The sequence below is a fragment of the Chelon labrosus genome (assembly GCF_963514085.1).
Source record: "Chelon labrosus genome assembly, chromosome: 17".
Lineage (NCBI taxonomy): Eukaryota > Metazoa > Chordata > Actinopteri > Mugiliformes > Mugilidae > Chelon > Chelon labrosus.
Window position 1 is genome coordinate 19,919,136 of NC_140350.1, and position 19,436 is coordinate 19,938,571.

General features: G+C 46.8%; 1 protein-coding gene across 1 annotated transcript in view; it reads left to right on the forward strand.

Annotated features, from left to right (window-relative positions):
• The first annotated feature begins 8,407 nt into the window (after positions 1 to 8,407).
• The window catches only part of jade2 (jade family PHD finger 2), a 184,952-nt gene continuing 173,923 nt past the window's right edge, over positions 8,408 to 19,436 (forward strand). Inside the window, exon 1 of the mRNA XM_084565175.1 lies at positions 8,408 to 8,561. The gene's annotated coding sequence lies outside the window, so the exon portion shown is untranslated. The remainder of the gene's footprint in view (positions 8,562 to 19,436) is intronic.

Consider the following 19,436-nt stretch of genomic DNA (forward strand, 5'->3'; position numbering starts at 1 on the left):
AGCCCACGTAACTGAATTAAACAGGCTCATGTTGAACATATCCTGTACATAAAAGAAAAACGAGAGCCTTGCAAATCATTATCCAGTTGTCTAAACATCTGAATTTCATCCCGCAGCTGTTGTGCGTGAAGAAGAAAGACGGAACAGGTTGGAACAGTACGACATGAAAAGATGAAATGAATGTCTGTTCAGATCTAGACGGGAGATTTGTTTGAGTGTGACAGACGAGAGCTGACAAAAGGACTGCGTTACCTTGGGAGATCGACTGCAGTCGTCCTCCACATGTCAGGAGCTAATGAAGTGAACGGTGAGCGCTCTCAGATACCAGACTAAAGGCTTCTCTGTGAAGTGTTTGTGAACTTGACTTTTAGTGACGTCTCTGTTAGGTTTAAATCAATAAACTGAAATGGAGGCAGAGTTTCTCATGTCATATTAAGATTTAAACACCCCGCTTGCTCCAAATAAACATTTTTTTTTATTGGGTCTCTCGGGTTAACCAAAATTTCAACATCTGTTCAACCAAAAAAAAATTAAATTAAATAAAACCTAATGATGAATGAGTCAGGCTGCAGCCTTGAGTGTTTCTGTTGGCTTTACGTTCTGAACAACTAAGTTGACAAATGGTTCTTGACGCTCTCTCCCTCTTTGCCTTTTTTTTTTTTCACACATGTTTCTTCTTCGTGCCGTTCTACACGGAGCTCTGAACGCTGTAATACCATTTCCACGCAGTGTCAGTTTGATGCGAGAGGTTTCGAAACCTCCTCCTCGACGGGCCGTGTCGAGAAGAAGAGTTTCACGCTCTGACACGGCAGAACAAGGCCCGAGTCTTCCCCACGCTTTGTTCACAAAAACAACAGGGTTTTTCTCATGAACAAATTATTACGACCACCTGCCCAAAATGATGGAAGTCCTCCCTGACCTGTCGAGGCGTGGACCCCACTAGACCTCTGAAGGTGCACTGCAGTATTTGGCAACAAGACAGCAGATCCTTTAATTCCTGCATGGAGGCATAACATTATGACCACCTTCCTAATATTGTGTAGGTCTCCCTTGTGCCTCCAAAACAGTTGTGACTCATCAGAGAATGGACATGGGCCTTCTGAGGGTGTACTGTGATGTCTGGCAACAGGGGGGCCTTTAAGGGAAGGGGACCTCTGGGGATCATCCCACAGATACTTGATCAGTTTGAGATCTAGTGAATTTGGAGGCCAGGTCAACACCTAGTGCCGTTCTTCATGTTTTCTTCTTGAGTTGTTCCTAAAGTGTTTTTGTGTGTGTGTTTGTGTCAGGCTGCATCCTGCTGGGGATGGCTGCTGCCATCAAGGAGTGTCATCGGGTGCCTGGTCTGGTCTAGGTGGGTGCTACATGTCTAAGTAACGTCCACGCGAACGAATGCCAGGTCCAAACATTTCCCTAACCTAACCCTAACCCTAACTGTCACAAGATGTTACTGCTTCTCCTGTCAGTGGTTTTAATGTTGTGGCTGTTAGAGATGAAACCGTGGAGAATGTGGAGGCCAAGTTAACACCTCGAACTCGTTGTGTTGCTCAAATTTGTTGCGAGCGCTGTCTGCACTTGGACAGTGTGGCTGGTCTGCAACAATGCTTATGCAGAGCAAAGTTTCACGCTGCCTCCGTGTGCCTGTCAGTGGTCACAATGTTGTGGCTGGGACGCCCACAATAAACACGTGACTCGCAAACCAACTCCGAACGCGGGCCCTTAAAACGTTCAGACATTTTTTCCCACTTTCTCCTCGTCTCAGATTCCCGGAGAGAAACCGCCGGCAGCGCTAGCGGGCATGTTTTATTTTGGGCAGCTTCCAAGTCATACAAGTCACCGCTTTATTGAGTGAACTAACCCATTAGGTTTATGGCCCCGCGCCCTCCTCCTACCCCCCCTCCCCTCCTGCTCCCCTCCCTTCTCAGCCTGAAATATACACTGATGCTGAAATAATACACTCTGTTCCAGGGAGCTCTGGCAGACAGCCGTTCCTGATGAGTCACCTAATGTATGCTTACTCAGGAGAAAACTAGAAGTGGGAAGCAGGCAGACAACAGGTAGCTCTTTCAGCCACAGTTCAGAGGAGGGAGGGAGTGGAGGGGGGGTTGCTCCAGTGAGATAGAATTAACACACTCCGAGGAAAGCCGTTGGCTCGATCATTATACGCCTATGCAAACAGTGCAGGGTAATACGCGCTCTTCGGGGTATTCGTTGAGTCAACCTTCAAATGTTGCACTCTGCTCAGAAATTAATCATAAGCAGGGCATTAAATATTCATGCACTTTCACGCTTTAACTCAGGGATGGCTCACTTTAATCCGCAGCTCGGAATCTTTGCTTATTTTTCTCCCCATGAGTTCACATTTAAGAGACGCTGCAGCGGCGGCAGCAAGCATTCAACGTCTGTGACGTCTGTTTAGCAAGTGTAGGCATCGACGCTTTTGTCTATCAGATGGAAAAAATAACATGGCACGGTGGTTGCATGTCGATGATTCCTCCTTAACTGTTAACCGCACCTCGAGCTGATGTTAAGTTTCTGCAGAAATCACGTGTAAAACGTTCTAGAGAAGCTTCGCAGAGAAGTGCAGACTTGTTGCTTAATCCAACGTCGTGTCAGGATTTTTTTTTTTCTTTTTTCTTTTCGTCTTGACTGTTTCAGCACGCCTTTCTCAGCGGCTCCACAGGTTTTAGGATTATAACCTTTTTTATAAACCGGGAGAGCATTCGGATTAAAGTGAAGAAGGCCACGATGAAGGAAAAAAGACCTGCAGACAAGTTATCAATAAACGGGATTACACAGGGGGCAGATGTGTGCACCTCATTTCAAAACACTCCTAAAGGTTTAGGTGATATGTGAACACGGGAGAGCTATACACACTCAACAAACATGCCAAAACAATAGGTACGCGAGTGAAAACGATGCGTTCGAATTCAGCAAACCGGCACTAAATCCCATCTTCATGGAGGATGTGCAGACTGGATTGATTTAAACACTTTCTGTTACTCAGCCTAGACCACTGACTGAAAATGGGGCTTGTCAAAATAATAGAAACATGTCCACAGCCTCCAAAATGAAAGCTCAGTGGAATTGACAGCTCTCTGTGTGATTTAAAATGAATCTTGCATACCATAACCTTCATTAAGATAAGGTTTAGCGCAGGACTGTCACATCAGAAGGCATTTATTTGCACTGGTGTGAAGACAGTAACTTCTTTCGGTGGTCATTGGATGGACAGTGCAGGCACTCTAACCTGGGCATTTAAATTTCTAATAAAGCTTGCAGCAGACAGCACAACGTAGCCTCTTGTCCCTGTGCCCTGGGAAAAGAGACTAGACACATCCCACCTACTGAAAAAAATCAAATACCAAGACCTGATCGTGGCACGCAACCGTCTTCCACATTGAAGTCGGCTGCCTCGGGTTCCCAGCAAAATCGGTGCGCTACTTCCTCCAGAGGGTCGGGCTGAAGCCCCAACAGCTGAAGAAAGCAACCAGGGACGTAGCCGCAGCAGCCGCACCCAGCTCAAGATGGGTGTGGCTGAAGAGAGCCCACAGTTGGAACCCTTCTGCAGGTGAAGCATAGTCAGTCTTCGCTGCCCCACTCAGGCGAGGTGTACAGGCTAAGGGGCGAAACACCTGTGAACCTGATGTCCCTGCTGGGTTTCCAACAATGTGGATGCTCCAAGAGTTACCATCTCAGAAAAAGATCTGCATTATCATAGATTAGTTCCTGCAGTTGCAGCTCGTGGCAAAGCGTCTTTGATGTTTACTTCACCCTAAGCATCGAGAGGACGCATGCATACATGTGACAGCTCCACAATCCAGCACAGATATAAATGAGGCATAAACAAGTCGCCTATTGGCCTCGATACCAAAATCAAAACTAAGAAACGCCACGTGAGCGTCTTTTCTTTTTATCTCCTGTTCATTAACCCGAATAAATTCTTTCACTTTTGTTTTTGCAGATTAAGCGGTTAAGTGACTTTTCTATTTCCAGATCTCGTCTGTGTTTTTCTTGAACTGACTGACTCTCTGGAGACACAGCCTGAGCCTTTTAAACTTCTCCAGATATAGAAACCCGCCTCCTCTAGCTTGAGCTACATATTTATATAACGTAGATCACATCTCGCTCCTTGTTCCGCACTTTGTGTACTTCCTGTTTGTGTTATTTCCTGTTCGCACCCATACTCGCGGCAGATGAAAGCAAGTTCGTCCCTCAGTTTGAAAAAGGAGCTTCTTATTGGTGCCGCGTGTGCAAACGTCCTGCCTGAAATCCGAATCAGAAATATAACAAATCTGCTTTTAATGTCCTTTTGTAATTCTGTGCAAATTCATTTTACAATATTGAGTTTCAGCCTGTTTAAATTCATATAAAACACGCCTCGTATTTTGGGGCAGGACTGTGAGAATTAGGCTCCACTTGACATTGCGTTGACTTTAGCTCCCCGCAAAGGAGGGGTGCTTAAACATTTTAGGCTTGGGACCCGAGTGATAAATGTAGCCCGTCACCCTGGGACCCAGACTAATTAAAAAACTAGTGCTCTTGACATGTAGTGTTGCTGGAACAGCGGGGCCCTGCTAGCTATTTCAGGCCCCAAATCCTGACCCAGTGTTTAAAAAAATGAAGACATTCGCTCATCTTTTGGCCTAAATTGCTGCTGAAATTGATACTGGGGCCACTATACAGTGCAGGGCCACAGTACGCCCCCGTACAGTATCGCCGCTTCGTGCACACTGATCTTACTTCCTGGAATGTGTGGTTATGAAAATCAAATGCAACTAATGTCACGGGAAAAAAACCTGTGTATAACGATGGCCGACGCCCCTCGGCGTGTGTAGGAGGTATCGTGTGCGTTACAATGATCCATGAGAAACAGAAGAAGACAAAACGTTTGAAACTAATTAACTTGACGGGGGCACTTCATGCCAAATCAAACCCCCGGAGTCCCAGAGGTGATGAAAACAATTAAATATGAGAAATGAGAAGCTTCGTGTTTGTCCTCTTTGTGGTTTTTGACCCGCCGTCTTTAATTGATTATGAAGAAACAACACCGTGCACGTAGCATGATATAAATAAAGCATCGCGGCACGTCTTCTTTTTCATGGTATTGGTCTTTTTATAAGTTGCACACGACTGAGTTGCACTTAAGTGCTTTTTAATTATAGATACGCACACATACGGTGCGCTAGGTATAAATATCCGTCCATAAATATCTGCACAAAAGAGAAAATCACAATATATGCTTTTGTTTTGTGCAGGCTGTTCTCACTGCAGTGTCCTTCACTATCAATGCTATTTCATGCAAAACTGGTAAGCCCTGCAGTTGTGTGTCAGTAAATGCATCAAAGGATCGTTCCCAAGAATGTTCCCACTGGTGCACAGGTTTTTTTTTTTTTTTTTTTTTGAGGTACATAGCCTCATAGGTGTCTCTTTTGTAATCCCAGGCTGACTCGATGTCTCAGTCTGTGGGGGCCACACCATCTGCTGCAGGGCTCCTGGTTCTGGCTGATGCTGAAGAAATTAGATAGACAGATATGTCCACATGTTGTCCAAATAAGTCCTTTAACCTGACTTGAGCTTAACTTTCTGAGGCCCAAGGTGACTCATTAGTAACTAATGCTAACCTCTCAAAATGTAAGGGCTTAGTATTACCTAACCACAAATTAGGTAAAGCTCTGCAGCTGTAAAACCCTCCCATGCGGTGCACCCAGCAGATTAACTCAAACTACAACTACCATCTGACCTAGATCTGCATGGATCTGCTCCCTAAATAAACAACGTGCATCTCGTCAGCCAGGAAATCACATTAGTGCACATTAAAACAGCCGTGAAGAGGGGTCACAGGCTGTATCCTCGGGGGATACTTACAGCAGCTACCTGCAGATAGATAAAAAAACGAAATAAATAAATAAATTGTGGGATGCTGGTGTTGCATTTGAACGCGTGCCAGAGAAATCCCTCCTCTGTGTCCTTCACCGCCTCGTTTCACTTTGTGCAAAACAGCATCACGGCCTCTTTTCCCCCCCTCCCTCCCTCCCTCCCTCTCGTGTCTCCTCTTTCGGAGTGACACCCGATACAGCTTGAATTTGCATTTTTGCACCTGACTTCCTTGCCTTTGTGTGTGTGTGTGTGTGTGTGTGTGTGTGTGTGTGTGTGTGTTTGAGTGCTCCTGCAGGGTCCGCGTGTTTCACAAAAGTCGAACTGCCCCATTTGCTCATGTGAATGACCTTAATTTTACCGTGCCTCCTGGCTCTGCTTCTATGTGTATTGACCAGACATTTTAGATCCAGTATCTGAGTCAAGAGAAATCACGGCCGAGATGATCCGCCGTCTGTCGCTGCAGGGGAGGAGGGGGTTTCATGCTCCTCTGAAAGCTGCACACACTTAATTAAACTTTTCATAAATTAGTGATCTGTTTGTGATAACTGAAACCACTCGGCAAACTTCAGACCCTTGAAGGAAAGCCCAAGAAAACGCCGGCCCTCTGGACGCCAGGCAGAGAGGACAGTGATTTAAACTCAGCGGACGGCAGTAGATTACACATTGATCAAACACCCTCTTCCCCTTTAAATATAGATTTTAGAGAAAATGTGAAGGAAGGTAATTTACTTGCCAACCATTCCCTCTGGATGGGCTGTGTGCAAATCAATCACCGGTGTGGAGATATTATCACTTACTGTAAAGTGCAGCCACAGGCCCCTCTCTTTAAACCTGAAGCTCCGGCTAACACTTATTTTGACAGCAGTTTAACGGCGACGACGGGAATTAAGCCTCTGAAAACTGGGGGGAAAAGTACTGTAATTTTCAAGGAGTCCCAATTCATGTCAGTCGTGGGAAACAGAAAGATGGCTCAGGTGATAAACTCTACGAAAATGAGATTATTATTGAGGGATTTTAAGGTGGCACAACTTAAATTAAGGTGACCTGAAGTCCCCTTTAGGTGCCGTAGAAGTATTGGAATAAAAATAAATAAAAAAGTACAGGAAATGTAAAAAACTAGAATAAAAACATGCACAAAACATGATGTAACACTGCTATGAATGAAATGATGCACTTGTTTGCGAGAAATGATTGCACATTTGCACATATGAAGTTATTGCACGGATGAATTGCACATTATGAGAATTATTGCAGGAGTTATTATTGCACATTTGCATTATTATTTCTTTAATGTTCGAGCCGTTCAGTGTGATTATGGCTCTGGCATAGAAGCCACAGCGGTGCAACTTAGTTTTTTTTTTGCAACAATTTGCAGCATTCATTTGTATTTAAGTGAATTTAATCTCTTTTCATGTGCAAATAAATCTTAATTTGCAGTTTAACACATCTTCCAGGGCTGATGCACTGTGCATTGCCTGACTGAGTCCTCCATTTATAAATCTATTTTTTTTTTTTTTCCAGGAAAATTGTATTTTTTTTTGTACATTTCAACACCTTTTATTTTATTTTATTTTTTTTAAATTATTTGTCTCAAACTGAGCCTGTTATCACTGGCACAGAATTGGCAGGTGAAGGTTCAATCCCCATCCTCTCCTCTCCGAGGCGCAGTCATCTAGCGTTTGTCAGAGAAGGAAGTGCAGTTTGCGGTAACACTGAATTGAAAGTACGCCATAAATATGGCGCCAAAAGAGTTTTCAAGCTGATGATAAGAGCCGATCTCCCCCTCTGTGTTGTCTTACATTATTTTTTTTTCTTCTTCTTCCTGGAGGTGGGGAGGAGAGGTTGCAAGACGAGACCCGCCTGTGCGTTTTGTGCAGAGAGTGTGCACGTACGCCGGCCAGAGGAGTGGAAGCGGAGCGAGGGGAGCAAGTGAAGACGAGGAGAGCGCTGTTTTATTTTTGAAGGAGGGACGTTGCGAAACAGGCTCGCAATCTTTTCTGACTCATCGTTTGGAAATAAAGCACCCTTTTCTCTTTTTTTTTTGTTTAACCCCTCCTCCTGCCTGCCTGCCTGCCTGCCTGCTGCTGCCTCTCGGTCCTCCCCGTACCGCTGGCACTGGAGAGGAAAACAGTCGGATTTTGACACCACGTTCGGGGCTGCTTTTTTTTGCAAAATGCGACATGCTTTCCTGTGAGCGGTGTGTGGTGCGCACCTCGCAGCACGCCACGCCGTGAACGGTAGCGGGACGAGCGGCGGCACCGCTGTGTTTGTTTTTGACTTCGCGGAGGCTGAATCCCCGTGTGGCTGCCACTTTTGGATTTTATTTCACATTTGGACTCGCCGTTCCTTGCGGAGCTGACGCGCTGTCAACGCGCACCGCGAGGGGAGGGAGGGAGGAGGAGGAGGTGGAGGCGGGTGGTGGTGGTGGTGGTGGTGGAGGGGGGGAAAGCCAGGGGAAGAGGGACAGTCCTGTCACCCAACGTGGACCAAGAGTCGGGGCTGTTTAGCTGCGCCGCTAGCAGCCTGCCAGGGCACAGAGTGGGCAAAACTGAATCAGTCCTTAACCCTCCGCTCTTAAAACTACATGTGCCTGGCTCCCAATGATCTCCTAATCTCTGGGAATCGCCCGCCGTCCAGGAGGACTGAGGACGTCTCTGTACCCGAAGCTGACTGCAATCAAGGTAAATAAACACTAAGAATTTACGCACGGGAAATGTGAGAATATAAAAGTGTTGCAGCCAGGACCTCCATGTGAAGTCCACTTTGCTGCTGCTGCTGCTGCTGCTGCTTCTTCTTCTGCTAGTAGTGCTATAACCCAGTGCTAGGCTAGCAGCAGGGGCAGCAGCTCCGTACGCACTTTTTGCAGCGGGCTTGTCAGTCACAGTCAGCGGTAGGGGCGCTCACAGTGTTGGCCTGAGCGGTGCATGATGTGGGGCTGGATATGCGTTTAACATGTTGCAGTTGCAGAGGGGAGGGAAGGCAACCCCCCCCTTTTTTTTTTTTTTTTTATTATAAAAGCGGAGCTTGTGCACGCAGAGACGTGAAATGAACCGGGTAAACTTGGCTTGCAAAAAAACACAACGTGAAGGAAAGGACCCGAGCCCCCGGTGGGAATCAAGTCTGCGAGCTTGCTGCTGGAGAGCGTCCAAGTTGTGGTTATTTTATTTAATTTATTTAATTTTTTTTTTTTTGCGCGTAATTGCAACAAATTGGCTCGTCGCCTCGCGAGGAATGCGAGTTTTTGAACTTGCGCGCACGGAGGGCAGGCTCACGCACCGCGTATTGTGGGCGCATAGGTGTGCGAGGGGATAGGAGGAGGTGAAGTTGCGCGCAGAGCGGGACGGAGGGAGGGTGCGATTCCTCGTACCTCAGTGAAGGGGCAAAAAGGGGAAGCTGTGTTTTTTTTTTTTTTTTTTTAGGAAGGCTGAGCACGCGAGCACACACATAACACACATCAAGGAATTAGAGCAACTCCTCTCTGCCTCCTTCGCCCTCTCCTCCTCCTCCTCCTCCTCCTCCTGCTGCTTCGTGCTGTGCAGATCTAGCTGGCTTTAGAAGAAGGAGGGGAGGAGGAGGGGGGGGGTGGCTGTTGTTTACCTCCCTCCTCAAAGTCAGAGCTCTATGTGTGCCGCCGGAGTTAAATGAGTGTTGCATCCATCCATACCTGAGGAAGGAGGAGGGAGGGAGGGAGACACACACACACACATAACAAAACCAGGACTTGACATGTGGATGCAGATGGTGATGCTGGGAATCAGATGTCAGCCGGATTAATGGGGTGTAAGTGGGGCATTTGCCTCCTGCCTGCTTTTCAGCGGTGCACTGTGGCCACCTACTCTTCTTAATTGCCCGGAGAGCCTCTAAAGAATATTATGTCTGCCCATTAGCGTTGATCACTAACAGACGGAGCGGTTTATCCATATTTTTTGAGTTAAAAGATGGCACATATGAGGCTGAAGTGGCTCTAGCATTGAATCAATTAAGCTCCAAATCGTCTGGGGACTTGTTAAATGTTCCCAGTTGTGACAGCAGCCCCACACATCCCCTCCTCCCTCCCTCCCTCCCTCCCTCCTTCCCTCCCTCCTGCACCATGCACATCACCGTCGTCACCGCGTACGAAGCATGACTCGCGCACACGTACGGACAAATCTCGGCGTACCTCTCGCTCCCTCCGAATGCACGTTCAAGTTCAGATGCACTCTTCAAACGGTCTCCGTCTCCCACAGGCGCACGCAAACACACACACACGCGCACACACACCCTCCTCCCGCTGGGTATGAAACCGGAGATGAGTCATGGTGTGTGGGGGCATAACAACTCTCTCTCTATCCCTCTATCCCCTCTCTCTCAGTCTTTCATATCTTTCCTGATGCAGTGCTGTCTTGTTTTCACTCACTCTCCCTCTCTCTCCTCCTCCCCCCTCCTCCCTTGGGTCTCTCTCCTCTCGCCTAGAGACAGTGGTTGTTTACAAAGCAAGCGAGCAGGGATGAGAGCTGTTTTTTTTATTATTTGCATCCATTTATTTATTTTTTTCTGATGACAGCCCTGTAGCCGATCATCCACATTTCAGTCCTTGCTTCTTCCTCATCCACTGCTCTCCATTCTTTCCTTCCTTCCTCCTCATCCATCCATGCATCCATCCATCCATCCATCCATACGTAGGGCTCTCCCTCCCCAGCTTCCCGTCACCTCTTGATCTAGATTTCACCCTGATTCCTCTTGCCACCTGACTTACGAGGCACGCAGCTCGGCGGCTCTCGCACGTCGACCCCTCTGTGCGCAGCATGTCATGTGAAACACGCTCACCTTTTAAACCTCATGTATCCACGCACACACGTGTTTGTGTGTGTGTGTGTGTGTGGGGCGGGGGCGTAGCTTAGCTTAGCGCGTGTGTGTGTGTGCACTTGTAGTCTGCTGAGTTAAGCGCTGAGCTCCGATTGGCTGGAAAAGGGGGTAAGGACCCCCACGTGGTGCGTTGTATCGCATTAGCAGCTACGTAGTGAGGAGGAGGAGGAGGAGGAGGAGGGGTGTTGTTCATGAATGGACCGCTGACGTCATGTAAACTGTACATTCAGTCCCTCACACACACACGCATGTGTTTACTATTGATGAAGAAGGCTCCAAGGCGATGTGCGTGTGATTCAGATATATGTGTCATGTAAGAGGGATGGGAACCCGAGCGAGCGGAGGGATTTATGTGTGTGTAGCTGCCTGCAGGCGTGTTGGCGAGCTGTCATGTCCTCTTCTCTCTGCCACATGGTAACTTATCTTTCAAACAACTTCCGGATGATTTGGAGTTAACAAAAAGTAAGCTGTTCTGTGTGAATTTGCGCCGGCGTTGTCACGTCTTGCGAGTCCTGCGACGTTAAACCGACCACCACGCGGTGGATTAAACTCCGCGGGCATGTTGTTTTTCGTGCGTTACCCTGATGAGTTTTGTCAGCGCCTGCTCCCGGGCGGATGACCCTTGCCGTGGCCTAGAACCTCATTAGCGGGGGGGTCCTTGCTAACCTGCCGTTCAGCGGGCGGAAGATGACGTAGAGGGTTCAAGGGGTGAATGGGGTGTTTTCTGACTCAGCCTTGTTAGCGAGGGATAATTGCAGAGTCCGCTCACCTGCACGTAGCGCTGGTGAGGGAGAAAAATTCTGCGCATGTTTCGTGGAAAGTTTTTTTCAGGAGTAATTGGAATATGCTTCATAAGTGTTTGCCCTGCAAAACCTGTCCCTTGCCGACTGAGTGAGAGCAGTGAAAGTTCTGGTGCGGCAGATGGTTTTTCAGATAAAATTAATGATCCTGTCTTCGTCGTAGTTTACAGTGAAGTCTGTTGTTCCTGCAGTGATATGTGTTGGAGCACATCTCGCCATGGTTGTGTGTTCCATTTCTTTATCCTTACCTCATGCGTTTTCATTTCCCCCCTCACTTAGTGAGACATTAATCACAGCAGCTCCTTTCGGCGTCTCTGAGGTCTTTCAAATGTTCTGAAGATGTCTTTTTAACTTGTGGTCTTTATTTGTGGTTAAAAAACTCGCTTGGCTCTTCAGAATCGTGGGGTTGACTCATACACGCAAGTTTAAAAAGCGTGTACCGGACAGGGAGGCAGTGAATCTTCGCTGCAGAAAAACAAAACGTCCTCCACTTCCTCTCATTGGAGGCGAGAATCTCAGGGATGTTTGGAGGCAGAGGCTGGGCGGTACTGTGCAGCGGTTGTCACGGCACCTGTCACTCATCATGGTGTCGCGTCCTGTCGCAATTTCACCCAAAAAATGCAAAAACACTTTAACAAACATCAGCATTTTACACCGATCAGGCATAACATTATGACCACCTTCCTAATATTGTGTAGGTCTCCCTTGTGCCTCCAAAACAGTTGTGACTCATCAGAGAATGGACATGGGCCTTCTGAGGGTGTCCTGTGGTGTCTGGCAAGTGGGGGGCCTTTGAGGGGAGGGTCCTCTGTGGATAATCCCACAGATACTTGATTAGTTTGGGATCTAGTGAATTTGGAGGCCAGGTCAACACCTTGTGCTGTTCTTCATGTTCTTTTGGAATTGTTCTTAAAGTGTTTTTGTGTATGTGCCTGTGGCTGCATCCTGGTGGGGATGGCTTGATCGCCATCAAGGACTGTCATTGCTGTGGGGTGGGGTGTGCCAGGTCTGGTCGAGGTGGGTGCTACATGTCAACATGAATGCCAGGCCCAAAAGTTTCCCAGCAGAACATTGAATTGTCATGAGATGGTCAATGTTATTTACTTCTCCTGTTAGTGGTTTTAATGTTGTGGCTGATCAGTGTATAAACTACCTATTATTTCACACCTGCTTTAGTGTCCACTAACAAGGAGGAGGTGGAGCTTATGACTTATACTGTAGCCAACCACTAGGGGGAGCTCCATGTGGTTTCTCTTCACTTTTGAGGAGCTGTCATGGCATCCCCTTTTATACAGTCTATGCACTAAAAAGTTGCACTTGAGCGGCAAGCTAGCAGATTCCTTTTTGGCATGAAACTCCTCACTCCTGGATGATCCCGTCCTTTTTCCTTTCCCACTCTTGGACCTTTGTTTCTTTGCAGTCTTACCCTTTCCCCAGAAAAGTCTTAAAGTTGCAAGCACATTGATGGACAGGTTGACGGATGCTGCCTGAGCTCCCGCTGGGATGAATTTCAGATGGATGCATGTGTGTGTTTGTGTGGAGAGGGAGGGCGAGTAAACAACAGACACAAACAGTATGGCAGACCTTTCTTTGCTATTTGAACACCGTGGTGATCCAAGAGAGGAGCACGCCTTTTATTCACCGTGTCGTCCTTCATTTGTTTGATTTGTTGTAAATGTATATTTAGGGGATTAATGCGAAACGTTCTGAATAGTGTGGAATGATGATTTGTAGAGAGGTGAGAGATAGAGGGAGAAGGCAAGATGAAAGATGACAGGAGGGGTGGTAGGAGGGAGGTGCTGGTACACAAACAGGGAGGAGGTAGTGGGGGTCACGGGGAGTGAAGGGCAGAGTGTTCATCCTCCATCTCTGTCCTTTTCTTTGTCCCTCACTCCCTTCTAGACGCTAATGAACTCCTGATGGCAGTGGAGATATGGATCAGTCCTCCATCTCTCTCTGTGTCTCTTTCTCTCTCCATCCCTCCCTCCTCCCACCTGTCCTCCCCCTTTTTTTTCTTGCCTTGGCAGGGACCCAGCCTCCCTGGCTTCCGCTCAACTCCTTCAGTGTTTGTCAGCAGATTTTGGGAGATAGAGCGGGAGGCTTAGTAAGAAAATGATTTGGACCTCGGCCTCTTTTTTTTTTTAAACTCATTTCTTTCCCCTCCTATCTTTCTGTATTCCACTAATTCATTCCTGCTCCCATAATGCAGCAGCAGCAGCAGGAGAGGCTGGAGCAGCGGCAGCATCAATAAATATTGTGTTAATGTTCTGGTGGCTGGAGCCAGCGAGGTGATAAAGGAAATCTTATTTGATTTCTGTGGCTTGTTTGTATGGCCTCTCTGGTTGGGTTGCAAATGTGTACATACATCATATAGTATATGTGTATGGGCTGGGACAAAAAGTTTCTTCTTAATACCTTTGACTTCTTGGACACTCGTCCATCTTGTCCTACTGACCTTCTCCCTGAATCAACTTACGCTGTTTAAACAATGGGCGGCACAGTGGTGAGGTGGTTAGCACTGACGCCTCACAGCGAGAAGGTCCCGGGTTCGAATCCATGGGCCAACTGGGCCTTTCTGTATGGAGTTTGCATGTTCTCCCTGTGTCTGCGTGGGTTCTCTCTGGGTACTCCGGCTTCCTTCCACCGTCCAAAGACATGCTTGTTAAGTTGATTGGTGATTCTAAATTGGCGGTAGGTGTGCATTTGAGTGTGAATGGTTGTCTGTCTTAGCCCTGCAATAGACTGGCGACCTGTCCAGGGTGTACGCCGCCTCTCGCCCGATGACAGCTGGGATAGGCTCCAGCAGACCCCTCGACCCTTAACAGGAATAAGCGGTTGCAGAAGATGAATGAATGAATGAATGTTTAAACAATACTTTGGCTTTCTCTCAGTGGTATTCAGTCCAATAAATAGCGCAGTCAAAGGTAACATACTGTGGAGAAGGTAGCTCATACCTTGGCTCCTTGCGTTCTCTACTCCAGAAGTGTTCTGGTCATCCAACTCCACAAACTCTTTAACCTTCTCTGTAATGTTTTCCACCTTGATGTTATCTTGAGGAAACTTTTCTTTTTTAAGTATGAAGTCAGTAGTGAATGAGTACTCCTACCACCTCGCCAAACATTGACTGACTTCATTTTCCAGATTAAAGTTCCTCCACACAGCAGACGTAATTTTGGGTCATCTTCTTCTTCTTCTTTGAGTTTTGGCAACTTCGGTGCTAGCCAACCGCCATTAAAAACAGAAGAAGAAGAAGACGTATTTAAGCTTCAGGGACGTGGTTTTGCTTTACGGCAGACCTAAAATAAATAACTACAAAAGATCAGGTTTGGCTGAAGCTTGATACCATTCTGATCTGATCATTCGTAGAATTAATGCACGGTTTATACCAATGCCGTAGTCTGACGTGCACCTTCCCCAGAAATGCAACGGCGATGCAGACCTCAAGAGCTGTGATTGGTTCGCTTGGTAGTAGCGTGTTCATCTTTAGGATTTCCGGCTGCTTCTCTGTCTCCGCCATTTTCGAATTGATTGTTTTGGATCATAAAGATGGAACACATCGAGGAAAGGTTAACTGAGGAGGTTCGGAGATGCAAACATTTGTACGGAAGTTCGGTGAAAGTTTCAGTTGCCGTTGTTGTAAGTGAAGCAGAAATAGGAGAAGTAAACAAAAATTATAAATGGCTCAACCCGGTGTGGGCTATGTACGTAGGTTATGGCGTCTACGTCCAGTGGTACTTTAAGTGAACCTTAAGTTTAACCTTTCCAACCATTTTTGCAAGTCATGTTTACTTCCCTTTATTCATTTGGAGGCTGTTCATACAGCTGCAGTATTTGGCTATTCAAAGCCAAAGGTTAAGTTTATTAGCTTGTTTTGGTTATGTTTTATTTACGGTGGCATCTTCCTGGCACTAGTCTTATTAAAATATTCTACCTTCGAGTACTGAAAGCCAACTGAATAGGTTAGATTAGTCTACGTATGGTGTATTAGCTTAAATGCTAGCCGTACATGCCTGTTTGTGACTGGAACACTGTAGTCCCTGAGCAATGTTTACACGGGAAGCTTCCTGAATGAAATGTCAATGTAAATGCCACCAAAATAAAACACATCTGGACATATTTAGATGCACTGAAAAACAAAATCACTTTTAAACCAACCCTTCATCTGCAAATTCACCATATAAATGAACGGATTGTGCAATAATCTCTAATATATTTCTTTCAAGGACCAATCTAGGTTCTTGGTGGAGGCCCATTTATTTTTGTGTGTCATTTTGCACTCCACTTAAGCTTTACTTTAAAAAAAAATAATTCACTTTACGGAGGCAACAGTCTTCTGCGTTTGACATGAGGAGCGAGCTTCCTTCCATCCGGCTGATCCCCACGGAGTATTCAGCAGGGTGGAGGGTGGGGGTGCCACAGGGGAGAGGGCTGATGGGAATGGTGATGGTGATATCGGCATCAGAGAGTGACTCATGACTGCTCTTAAGTGGTTCCGAGCCTTCCAGTCAGTCAGGAGATGTGTGTGTGTGTGTGTGTGTTCCCGCTGCGAGGTCGTGAGTGTGGCGTTAATGTTCCTGGCGGAGGAGTTAAGCGCAGCTGTAAGCTCTAGTTTTACTTGAGGATTATTTATGGTTCTCCACTTTTGTTTTGACTCTCTCCCTTTGTCGGTGGTTCTTGTGCACATTTGCGTTGCGTGCACACTTGCGTGAAGAAATGTGTTCGGTTAAAGGAGTGCTGCCACCTCGAGAAAAGCCGCATATTTGACAAAACACTGATCAGCCACAACATTAAAGACCACTGACAGGAGAAGTGAGTACCATTGACCATCTTGTGACAATACAATGTTCTGCTGGGAAACTTTTGAACCTGGCATTCGTGGATTCTACTTAGACATGAACCACCCAGCTAGACCAGAACAGGCACCCCCACCCCATAGCAATGGCACTCCTTCATGGCAGCAGCACACAAGGTGTTGACCTGGCCTCTAAATTCACTAGATTCCAAACTGATCAAGTATCTGTGGGATGCACTGGAACAAGCCTGGTTCACAGCGGTCCCTCCCCTCAATCCAAAGGACCCAAAGGCCCTCACTAGTGTCATTCTGTTGCCAGACACCGCAGGACACCCTCAGAAGGCCCATGCCCATTCGATTGTAAACAGACGGTGTGGAGATAATGATCCAAGAGGACGCCACGCAACTACCAGATGTTTCGGTTCAGGTAGGACCTCAGCCACCAAATCAGCCCATCGTTCACAGGCTTAAACAAACAAAGGGAGAGAGGCGAGGACGTCATGAACACCTGTGAGACAAGGACTAAACTCTAGTCCTCTGTCTCAACGTGATGTGTTTGGTCACATTATTGAGTTTAGGTCACCAAAGCCAGTGAAGCGCAGAGCCGTTACACTGCGAGTGCAGACAGCCACGTCGATTAAAGTGCAGCTTTAAGTGTACGTGTAATATACATAATAGTATCGGACAAATAAATATATTGACATGATAATGGTAATGGATGGGACTTGGGACAAACTAAAACATTATAGAAACGGGATGTGACATAATGGCGACTATCAATTGCCATGCCATCCGCTCCGTTAAGCCTCCCGTGGAAATAAATAAGTACAGTAGTGTATAATCCAGCATTTCTTTGTAATTAGTGGAGGTAGTGTTAATTAAACAAAAACACGAGTGAGTGTGGCGGAAGTGTGGGCGGAGCATTGATAACCTGGCTCCACGTGGCTCCACCCTCGGACTGACTCTGGCTCCAAAGTCGCAAGGTGGCGCCGCCCGTACCCCCCCGGGAAAATAGCATCAGTTTGGCCAATCCGAGAAAGTGGGGGCGTGTAGTCCATATTTATATACAGTCTATGTCTTAGGATCATGAAAGTTTGCCTCCATCCTCCCGTTCAAGATTCATTGTTCGATTATTATCGTATTTATGTCACATGAATCGCTGGAAAAACTTTCTTTGCAAATTCGTGCACCAAAAAAAAAAAAAAAAAAAGAACCGTTCCTCGTCTGTTGTGTTGTCGAAGAGATCATCGCCTGTATTTCAATGCGTGTTCCTGGCTTTCATGTTTGGATGTGTGAGTGGGCTGCTGTCTTCTTTCCTTGCACACCTGTTAGCGTGGCCCGTGATGAGGATGTTTGATGTGTGTGTTTTTCATCGGCAAGAACATGCATATCTTTACTCGGCGTGTGTGTGTGTGTGTGTGTTTGATGTTGAGGTAAATACACGATACCCAACATCACACATTCGCACACACTCTGACATTTTGATTCTTTCAGCTCATTCATAACAGTTGCCCTATTTCTTCATCTCTGTTTCTTCTTTCTCTCATCTCTCTCCGCCTCTGTCTTTTCCCATCCCTCTCTCTATACCTGTCAGACTCTGTGTCGGTGTGAACCTCTCTCTTTTGCCTACCTTCTCTCTAGTGACTGTCCAAAAATAGACTCGTGTGTGTGAGTGTTGCGGTCTTCCCTGCGTGCCCTCTAGCTGTTGGCGTCTTGCTTGTCCGCACACGGCATTAGCATCGCAGCTCGTCGAAAAAATATTCAGTTTTGATAAGATGAATCTTGAGGGGTGTTGTGATTGGAGGAGATGACGAGTGTTGGAGATGGAAAAGCGAGTGGTGGAAGCGAGCAAGCAAGAAAGGAGAAGAAGTAAGAGAGGGAGGTAATGAATGGGAAGCAGCTTTGCATTTTTTTTTTTTCTGGTTTTCTTCCTGCCAAAGGCTTTTTGTTCCCTGGTCGGGCAGGTCCGACTCTGTTCAATCAGCCCACGCACAACATTAGGATCATAGAGGAAGGAAGACACACACACACACACATACACACTCACACACATTAAATGCACAAGTCTCCTCCCTGGACACACACAAATATCTCCACATGCACAGCTCCGCCTCAGAGAGATGGCTTGTTATGAAGCAATTTATATGCAAGGATTCTTTATCAAACTGACTGACCCCTGGCACCTCGAGGAGCGCTGAGCACCGGCCAGCTGTGTACGATTGTGTGCATGTGTGTGTGCTGATTGGCAAGCCAGAGATTGTTGTTGTTGATGTGTCATTTTAGTGTGTCGTTGTTTGGTGTACAAGCACGCACTGCAGCCACAGAACACCTCCATCCTCCTCTGCGATGTTGAAATCCCTTTTATATGCTTGTTTCGCTCCTTAAATGAAAATCATATGCCGTGTTTTCCCCTAGATTTGGGGCTTTGAGGGGGGCGGGGTTTGGGGGTGGGGCGTGTCTGTGCATCGGGGCGGAACTGTGCATGTCATTTAGTGTTGTTGGTGTGTGTGTGTGTGTGTCCAGATGTTCCAGGATGTCTGTTTATTGTGGATGCTTCTTCTGACAGCCAGATTGCCTACTCATCTCGAGAGAGAGGACTATGTCTTCAGTCTCTTAATAATAGATCACCATCATGGTAACAGCTATTGTGCTGACCTTAAGTGCTGCAAAGTGCTAAAAGAGACACCAGCCCGCTGAAGTAAATGCACCGTCATCTACGGGGCTGACTGAGGGAGAGAGGACAGACAGTCAAGCAGAGGAGTGACATACTTGCAGACAGACAAACAGATGGCGGGCAAATGGGTAGACGGGCAGAAAGGCAAAGAGTCAAGCAGTCAGACAGACAGAAAGACAGATGGCAGGCTTACATGCAGACAGACGGAAGGACAGAATGACAAATGGGACGCAGCCAGTCCGACGGATCTGGAGGCTAGAGGACAGAGAGACACGTAAAGTCCAGCAAACGTCCTGGATTCGGAATAGAAAGTGTTAACTTCAGTGAAATTATTTATAAGGCAAAACTGCTTAACGTCCCAGGATCTTTTCCAGCATTTTCTGCTTTTCTGTTTTTCTGTTAATGGAACAATCCTTGGAGGTACTTTAGCCCATTCCTCGGTAAA